This window comes from Silene latifolia, unplaced genomic scaffold (genome assembly GCF_048544455.1).
Source record: "Silene latifolia isolate original U9 population unplaced genomic scaffold, ASM4854445v1 scaffold_88, whole genome shotgun sequence".
In the NCBI taxonomy this organism is placed as follows: Eukaryota; Viridiplantae; Streptophyta; class Magnoliopsida; order Caryophyllales; family Caryophyllaceae; genus Silene; species Silene latifolia.
The window spans coordinates 652,095-662,192 of NW_027413793.1; the positions used below are offsets into that span (position 1 = coordinate 652,095).

Below are 10,098 nucleotides of genomic sequence, written 5' to 3' on the forward strand. Positions count from 1 at the left end.
TAGCGAATGGTTTTTGGTGCAACAATTTTGGAATGGTTTATATGAAGATTCTAGGAACATTCTCAATATGGGATCAAATGGAATGTTCACCGAAGTTGATGACAATCAAACATGGAACAAGATTGAGGAAATGGCGGTCCATAACTCACAATATAGTAGACCTCGCAAGGCTACTAGAGGAGGAAAGCATGAAGTGGACTCCGTGACTCAATTGGGTGCTCAACTTAGTGCTCACATTGACACAATCAACTTGAAGTTTGAACAAGCTATGGCTAGACTTGAGGAAAACTCAAAATCATCAAAGCAACATGTTAATGCCATGACGGCATCCTCATCAATCCCAAGTGGGATATGTGAGAATTGTGGAACTTTGGGACATGACCAAGGTGAATGCTTTCCAAGCATACAAGAGTGGTACCCCTTATTCCAACTTTTACAATGAAAACACCAAATTCCATCCAAATCTCTCATACAAAAGCCAAAATGTTCAAAACCCTCAAACAACATACACTCCACCACCCATGAGAAACCAAAATCAAAGACCCTTTTACAATCAAAACCAAGGTTACCAAAATCAAAATCCATACAATACCAAAATGACCAAGGCTTTGATGTCCAAAAAGCGGTCCTTCAAATGCAAAAGAATCAACAAGAATTTTTCACTCAAATGCAAAAAGATAGCCAAGCAAAGGAAACCACCATCAACAACATTCTAGCTCACACCAAGATGTTGGAAACACAATTGACCCAACTAGCCTCTTCAAGCTCACAAAGACAAAAGGGGCAATTACCACCTCAAAGTAATCCCCCTAGACATGAAACGGTTAGTGCCATTCATTTGAGAAGTGGTACAAGGTATGAAGCACCGAAGAAGCAAGTTGAGGATGAAGTTGTGGAAGCTAGTGAAAAGGAAGAAATTGTGCAAAACTCCAAAGATGGAGAATCATTAAAAGAAGAAAGTTCAAAGAAAAATGAAGACAAGGCCAAGGAGAAGGAGCCCATTGTGATTAGACTTCCTTTTCCAAGTCGTCAAGCCAAGCCCAAATTTGATGATCAACTTGGAAAATTCATGGAAATTGTGAAGAATTTAGAAGTCTCAATTCCTTTCACGGAATTAATCAATCACGTTCCGGCCTATGCGAAATACATGAAAGATATCCTCACAAAGAAGAAGTCGATCCGGAAGCTTGAGACTATCGCCTTCACTAAGGTGAGTAGTGTAATACTTCAAGGGAGTTCACCTCCAAAGTTAAAGGATCCGGGAAGCTTCTCAATACCGTGTACCATTGGCGACACAACGATCAACAAAGCCTTATGTGATCTAGGGGCTAGTGTGAGTGTCATGCCGTACTCGGTAAGTAAAAGGTTGGGGATGGGAGAGCTTAAATGCACCAACATCACACTCCAAATGGCCGATAGATCGACGAAGACACCGTTAGGGATATGGGAAGATGTCCCCGTGCGAATTGGGAAGTTTTTCCATCCCGGTGGACTTTGTCATTGTTGATATGGAGGAGGACTCCAACATTCCAATCATCCTAGGAAGACCTTTCCTACACACCACCGGTGCGGTAATTGATGTGAAACATGGTGAGCTCACTCTAGAAGTGGGAGATGAAAGCATAACTTTTAATCTTGACAAGACTATGAGAGCTCCTCGTTTGCATGAGCCATGTTTCATGATTGATCATTATAGCCGAAAGGATGAAAGGAAGAAATTGGAACTCCAATGGAAGAAGAAAGTTGAAGATGCTCCATTCAAAGAGCAAGTGAATTGTGACAAGGAGAGCTTGCAAAGCTCATCAAAATAAACCAAGGAAGAAGAGGATGGCCTCATTAGCCAAGAGAAGAAATTGGGAGAATTGTCTCCATCTAAGCAAGAGATTTTCAATGATCAACTCAATGAAGTTTGTGGTCTTTGGGACGACGAGTTTGAAGGGATTTTTAATCCCTACATTGGACATGCCATCGATCATGATCAACAACAATAGCCACGGTCTATTGAGAACCTCTACCATGATAATGAACAAGCTTTTGATTACTTCTTCAAGGTGTTGAGCAACATCAACAACACCTTGGACATGCCCCCTTGACATCTCATCAAGAATGAGAGTTTGGTGGAGTCCTCCCTAAACCACCACTTGTAAATATTTCTAACTCCCTAACTTACATTTCAATTCTTGTATTGCATTTTTGTCATCTTTGGATTTTTATTTACTTTGATCAAAATAATTGTCATGTTTGAGAGAAAGTGAGAGAGGGACTAACGATTTCAATTGATGTGTAGTGCTTTTAACTTAGTGTGGGGATGGCAATTGCCTAGGCTATCCATGCCTTAGTAGTGCCCCCACAATGATGAACACAAGACTTGAAGAAAGAATGGAAGAACGGTATGGGAAATGCAGTGTGCACGGATGGAACTGAATCCGTGTACACAGAGGAAGAATCCGAGCGGATTCAAGAGAATCCGCCCGTCTTACAGAATCCGAGCGTATTGCAGAAAAGACGCCCATCTTGAACTGAGCTGAATTTTGAAAATTTCTTGACTGTGACTGAATCCGGGCGTCCTGTGAAGAATCCGCCCGTCTTGAAGAATCCGTCCGTCTTGTAAGAAAGACGTCCGTCTTTGCAGCTGAGGAAAACAAGCAAAATTTTTCGATGAAATCCGTCCGTCTTTAAGCAAATCCGCCCGTCCGTGTTCAGCAAATCCGAGCGGATTGTCACAAATCCGCCCGTCTTTAGGCGAGTTTTGCAAAGTTCGAAAGAGCGAGAATCCGCACGGATTGGGCGAGAATCCGCACGGATTGCCCCCCGCAGATTCGAAAATTTCGGCCTCTTTAAAACCCTCCCACCTTCATTCATTCATTCATTCATTCATTCATAAACACTACCCACAACATCAAAACCCTCATCCTCTCCATCACAAAAACAAAAACCCTCAACAACATTCACCAAAATCAAATCAAACCATCCTTCCAACAACAAATCAATCACTCCTTCCTCAACAAAAATCAAAACCAAGAACAAAATCTTCAACCTTTGAGTCGATTTTTGATTTCATAAAGGAAAAGCCTTTTTTCCTTCAAATCGATTTGGGCATACTACAAATTGAAGATTTTTCATTCTTTTCTTGGTTAGTTCATCAATGGCAAGGACTAAGGGAGCAACAAAGGCAACAAAGGAACCAAAGGCTAAGGCACTCTCACACAGGCAAAAGGCTCTTCAAACAAAGAAAGCATTGGCTATGGTGGTAGCAACACCAAACTTGGAAGTGCAACAACAACAACAACCTTCTATGGAGCAACAACACCTTCTACTCCGGTAATTGATCAACTTTTGCATTATCCGGAGGTAACTTTTATTTCCGATACCCATAGAAATACCTTTGTCCAGTTTGCTATGAAGTCATTACAATCCACCAAATTCATATGTGAAGATACCTTACAAAAATTGGGTGTTCTTGAGCAAACAAAAGCCTTTTTCAATGCCATGGGGTTGAAGAAATTGTTTGAAACAAGGGAATTGACATACCCCTCCCTTACCTTGGAATTTTTAAGTTCTTTGAAAGTCACCAAAGTTGAGAATATGGAGAATATCGAGTTTCGTCTAGCTAATGTTAGTAGACGCATTACCTTTAGGGAATTGGGTGAAATTTTGGGTCTTAGTGATGAACCAAGTTATTTTAAGAGTTATGGAAAGTATGACCCCGAACCTCTTTGGGAGGCAATCTCCGGGAAGAAATTTGAGGATTTTCATGCGAGTCGTGCTCTTTTGGTCCACCATCCGGGCATAAGAGTATGGCACAAGGTCGTGGGCAACACCATAATTGCTAGGAAAGATACCAACCATTTCACAAAACTTGATTTTATTCTCCTTGAATCGGCTTTGAATATCGGAAGAGTTCACACCAAGCCTTACAATTCTTTGAGGCTCTTGGTAGATAGATGGCTCAATATTGATTGTGGGAAGAAGGGCACGACCGTTATTGTCAATGGCGGCCTAGTTACACTCCTAGCCAAGCACTTTGATCCTAACTTCAATAAGGATAACAAGTACAAAGCAAAGGAGGGTGGCCATCTTATTGATATGCATATTATGATTCACAAGTTCAAGTGGGTTGCCCATAACCCCCTTGACACTAAGTATGGATGGCTAACTAGTGAAGCTAGATCGTTCACCTTGCCTTCGAAGATTTGCCGTCTAAGCGTCCACCGGACCAATTATCTACTTCCCCTTTCCAAAGAAGCCGAGTATATCATTCAACAACAAAAGGGTGATCTTTAAATGCCCTCCTCTTCCATTGTCATACCACCTTACCCCTTTAAGTATGAAGAGTTCAAGCCGGAAGGAGTTGAAGTTGGGAAAGACTATGTGACTCTTCTCATGCAAGCAATGCACAAGCAAGCCTATGAAGATCGGAAAAATGCCTACTTGGCTCAATATCCACCCCTCCTACATTTAGCTAGGCAAGGACTACTTGATCCATCTTGTCCTTTGCCTAGTTGGGCGGATAGAGAAGTCTTAATTCCGGGTGCATCTAGGGTCGTTATGGGTGACAATGAGGTTGTTGGAAATGATGAAGAAGTTGATGATAATATTGAGGAAGAAGCAAGTGAAGGAGAAAAGGATGGTGAAGATGATGATGAGGAAGATGAGGAAGAAAGTGAAGAAGCAAATGACAAGGAAAGTGGCAATGTCACCACTTCTCATGAGGGAAGTGATGATGATAGCATGATGGAAGATTAGCAAGCCTTGGAGACTCCTACACTCTCATGGTTTGTCTATTTCTCTCTTTGTATTTTATTTCATTTTGATCATTGTTGGAGTAGTCCTAGCCCCATTAGAGGACTCACACCTCGGTACCATTGAGGTGTTCTCATTCTATTGTTCCCGTTTTCAAAATCCAAAATGACAAATTAGTTTCGTGCATAGCATAGTGTGTGCATGAACTATACCCATCCTTGGACATTAGCAATAGTGTCTCACTTGGTTTGGGGAAGTTAATGCATACACAACGGGAGGTAATCTAAATTATCCTCTCCGTCATAACAAAAACCATGCATCATGTAGTGTAGCTTAGTATAGATTGCACTTAGTATAGAAATCATGCATCATCTTTGCATAATTTCCATCATTTTGGCCATTGAGGACAATGCCCATATTAGTGTGGGGATGGGAATTCTAACATTTAACTCTTATTCAAAAATCCAAAAAAAATTGAAAAATTTCAAAAATCATAAAAATTTGAAAATTGAAAACCCTAAAACAAGTTCATTTCCTTTATAGTGTAGATTGTCTTGTATATATTGTGTTTGTTCTATCCTTGTTCACATTGATCGACTACGCCACATCCGAGACATGAGGATATTGAAGACCACATGGTATGATCTTTCCAATCTCCTTTTTCCTCTTTATGTTGATGACTATGTGGCTTTATTTTGATTGATGCGGTATAAATAATGTGAACTTAGGACTTGTATTTAGATTATATGGCATATTAGTTGGTAGAATCACTTGCATTAGGATGTATATATGCTAGTTGCATCATGGCATGTAGTTGCATATTAGAAAATTTTGCGAAACCGTCTACTTGGGAAACTTGACAAGTGTATATAGGCCCTAGTAGATGCTTTTTCTTCTTAAGACTTTGCTTGTTAGAATACTTGTAAAACACCCTAGGATGTGTCATGCTAGTATCATTTGACCCATTGATTAAGGCCTAGTCAAGAGTACCTTGTGGTGTGATAACTCTTTGGCTACCGTTTATTCCAAGCTGACCCTTGAAACCATGCATCCATCCATCCATCATCCATGTTCTACCACATTTTTGTCATCAAAGGGAATGGGCACAAAAAGAAATCAATTTGAGTTCAATGAAATGAAAAGTGAAAGAAAGTTTTCAAAAAAATGCATCAAATGAAAAGAGGAGCAAAAATAGAACTCCTAAGCTTCAAATACAAGGCACCCTCGTTACTAATTGGGGTGACTTTGAAAATGTTCAAAAGAAAATGCAAAAAGTTGTCAAGTGTTGAAAATGCCAAAAATCAAAAGAAATGGCAAAGAAAGTGTTCTCAAATGTTATATGCCACAAGAAATTGGGGGGAAAAACAACAACAAAGCAAACTCCCAAAATGAAACTCAAAATTCTATTGATCCCTTTATCCATCATATCCATTTTTGTGCATGGTAGAGAGGGGACGACCCTTCTTCTTGTCTAGGCAAGAGGGGGAATTCCGCGATCCTCCAGTGTTTCTAACACCATAGGGAGTCTACTCTTGACAAAAGCATTTAACGATTGAGGATAAAGGTACCCTAGCTTGACACAACTTGGAGGTGATTTATTGGTATCCTTCTAGGGTTAGTAGTTTGAAGAAATTGTATCTATGAAGGAGTGTGTACCCTTGAATTGCTTCCCTTGTAGATAATTTCCGCCACTTAGATGAGGAAAGTGGCTATTCTTTTTGTAGATGCATCCATTATGTGATTTTGTGTGCTTAATGTTTGGATGTGTCGCCATTTTGGCAAGACCCACCTTGCCTTGCAAGAAGGCATCCTACCTCATGGTTGTCTTGTTGTGAGTTGAAGGGGCGGAGTGAGACCCGCTAATTGTCTCATATCGGCTATATTGTTAGGATAGGTTAGTATTGGTCCTAGTCTTTGTCACCTCTTTACTCGGGACGAGCAAAGGTTCGGTTTGGGGATATTTGATGTGACCATAATTGGCGCATATTTAGCCCCCGAATTAGCCTTGTTCCCATGCTTTTTAGTGCCTATTTGGGTCATTTCTTATCTTTAGTTCTTTGTTTTGCATATTCTTTGAGATTTTGATCCCTTGGTAGAAAAGGAGTAAGAATCTTGCATTTTCATGGCAAAACGAGACTAAATCGATCGAATTCAATGACCAAGCATCAAGGAGAGACAAGATTAGAAGGCCTTTGTACATATTATAGTAGAAGAGCAATGTTGAGAAAAGATCCTTGAGTCCCCAAGGAAATCCCCAAGGAATTTATGAAAGAAAAGGGAAGAAAAGAAGAAGATTTATTGCTGACTGACAATCCGAGCGGATTGTCACCAATCCGTCCGTCCCGGCAAAGAAGACAATCCGAGCGGCTTTGCCACAATCCGCTCGGATTCCCCTCCACAATCCGCCCGGATTCCCCGAATCCGCTCGGATTCCAACGCTAATCCGCCCGTCCCGACCCTATTCCGCCCGGATTCTAGCACAGCATGGATTGTCTTCTCCAAGCTACGAAGAAAGAAGCCCTTCTCTCAGAAAATACCGGCTCCTCCTTGCTCAACCTAAAAAGTGTAATTACTAGTTTAGCCCTTAGTTAACCCTAATGCATCCTCCCTAATTTCCACTATAAATACCCCATTAGTCTAATTAGAGGAGCATGTTCTTCTTATCAATAATTAGTGTAGTTAATATCAATCAAATCTCTCTTTAATATTGTAATCAAGTATTAATCAAGTTTTAATCCAAGTTTTAGTTCTTTAATCTCTCTTTTGTTCATCCTTTATTTTGGGTAATTGAAGATTATTTGGGTTATTGTTGGGAGATTGACAACCTCTCAATCAAGCATTCAAGTACTTCTATTATTTTTGCTTTATTATTGGAATCATTAGTAGGTATAATCTCTTAATCCCTTTTTAATTATTGTTAATTACTTTCATTTATTAATCATGTTTCATATTGTTGGTATGATTGACAACCTTGCTAGCATGATCAACATGATAATGAGTGAGTAGTCTCTTAGCTAGGGTTAATGGGTGATTAGGGGAAACCAACATGGGAAATGATTCATGCTTAAATTAATATGCTTTCATGTTTTATTTGCTTGCTTGTTTTGATCTCAACTCATGCACATGTTATATTTGATGAAATGCTAAGCCTATGAATCCTTGCATTTACTATCATCTCTTATCTTTTCAATGAGACTTGTAAGACATATCCCAACTCGAGTCTCATTAGACCATGCATGTTGTTGAGTAGGGAAGATTAAGTCGACTTGTAGGTGTTGTATAATCTAATCGATTCGGCTCCGGGACCCAAACTTTCCTAGGATTGTAAGATATAACCCAACTCAATCCATCACAACAATAATTGCTTGCTTATAATTTGAGAACATGTTTGCATGATAATATCCCATGATTCCCCTATGATCCCATGACACCCTAGTGCCTTTAATCAATTGTTTACACCCCTTTAATTCATCTTGCTTGTTTGTTTTCATTGCTATTTTAGTTTAGTAACCTTCTACATCAACCCAATTTGTGACACCCCTTAGACACCACTAGTTACAATAGAAATCTCATTTCAACTCCCGTCCCTTGGGATCCGACCTTTACTTGCCTCTTTACTAATTGTAGAGTTGTTTGTGGAGCTATAAATTGTGTTTTGATTCGACCGTGACCAACGACCACATCTTAATTTGTGAACACTTAGCGGGATCGCATCAAAAATGGCGCCGTTGCCGGGGACGGTGTTTGTTTGATTTAGATTTCTTTTTATTGTTATTAGTTGTGTCTTTCTTCGCCTTGAGGAAGTAAAACTCCTCAAGCTTTGTTCTAATTGTTTTCGAGTTGTTTGATATTTTGCATGTCTAGAAGGTTACAAAGTGATTTGTTACCTTTTGACCGTGAAATCGAAAGAACCTTGACGAACAATAGGAGAGTTGTTAGGAGGAATTTAAGAGGTATTAGTGAAGTTGTCCAACCCACTAGTGAGTTTGTCAATCCTTTTGCAATAGAAGGAGAAGAAAACCCATTACACAATACCCCACAAAATCCACCTACAATGCCAAAATTCTCGTCACACTCCGTACCCACCGAGGAGAATCTACCAAATGGTACTCCTACACCGCAACATCTAACCGGAAATTTTATTGCCAAGTCCGCCTTCATCCAATTAGTTGAGAGGAGCCAATTCGGGGGGATGCCTAGTGAGGACCCTCATTCTCATATGGAAACCTTTTGCGACTATTGTGATGCTATCTTTCAAACGGGCGTGACCCAAGACCAAATTAGATGGGTCTTATTTCCTTTTTCCTTAATCGGCACCGCGAAGCAATGGTTGAAGGGCCTTGATAAGGCCACCCTTGGAATAGATTCTTGGAAGAAGTTGGCTCTAGCTTTCTACAAAAAATTCTACCCACCGGAAAAGACTAACATGCCAAGAGCTCAAATTACGGTTTTTAAGCAAAGGGATGAAGAGTCTTTGTATGAAGCTTGGGAGCGGTTCAAGAGAATTTGTCGCTCATGTCCTCACCATGGACTTAGCGAATGGTTTTTGGTGAAACAATTTTGGAATGGTTTATATGAAGATTCTAGGAACATTCTCAATATGGGATCAAATGGAATGTTTACCGAAGTTGATGACAATCAAACATGGAACAAGATTGAGGAAATGGCGGTCCATAACTCACAATATAATAGACCTCGCAAGGCTACTAGAGGAGGAAAGCGTGAAGTGGACTCCGTGACTCAATTGGGTGCTCAACTTAGTGCTCACATTGACACAATCAACTTGAAGTTTGAACAAGCTATGGCTAGACTTGAGGAAAACTCAAAAACATCAAAGCATCATGTTAATGCCATGACGGCATCCTCATCAATCCCAAGTGGGATATGTGAAAATTGTGGAACTTTGGGACATGACCAAGGTGAATGTAGGGGAACAAATGAACAAGTGAATGCTTTCCAAGCATACAAGAGTGGTACCCCTTATTCAAACTTTTACAATGAAAACACCAAATTCCATCCAAATCTCTCATACAAAAGCCAAAATGTTCAAAACCCTCAAACACCATACACTCCACCACCCATGAGAAACCAAAATCAAAGACCCTTTTACAATCAAAACCAAGGTTACCAAAATCAAAATCCATACAATCACCAAAATGACCAAGGCTTTGATGTCCAAAAAGCGGTCCTCCAAATGCAAAAGAATCAACAAGAATTTTTCACTCAAATGCAAAAAGATAGCCAAGCAAAGGAAACCACCATCAACAACATTCTAGCTCACACCAAGATGTTGGAAACACAATTGACCCAACTAGCATCTTCAAGCTCACAAAGACAAAAGGGGCAATTACCACC

The 10,098-nt window shown here is 40.1% G+C and overlaps 1 non-coding gene across 1 annotated transcript; it reads right to left on the bottom strand.

The window, feature by feature from the left end:
* Positions 1-9,169: 9,169 nt before the first annotated feature.
* On the bottom strand, positions 9,170-9,276 carry LOC141640564 (small nucleolar RNA R71). Its single transcript, XR_012543059.1, has one exon. It is a non-coding gene; the product is annotated as a small nucleolar RNA R71 (small nucleolar RNA).
* Between the last annotated feature and the right edge of the window lie 822 nt (positions 9,277-10,098).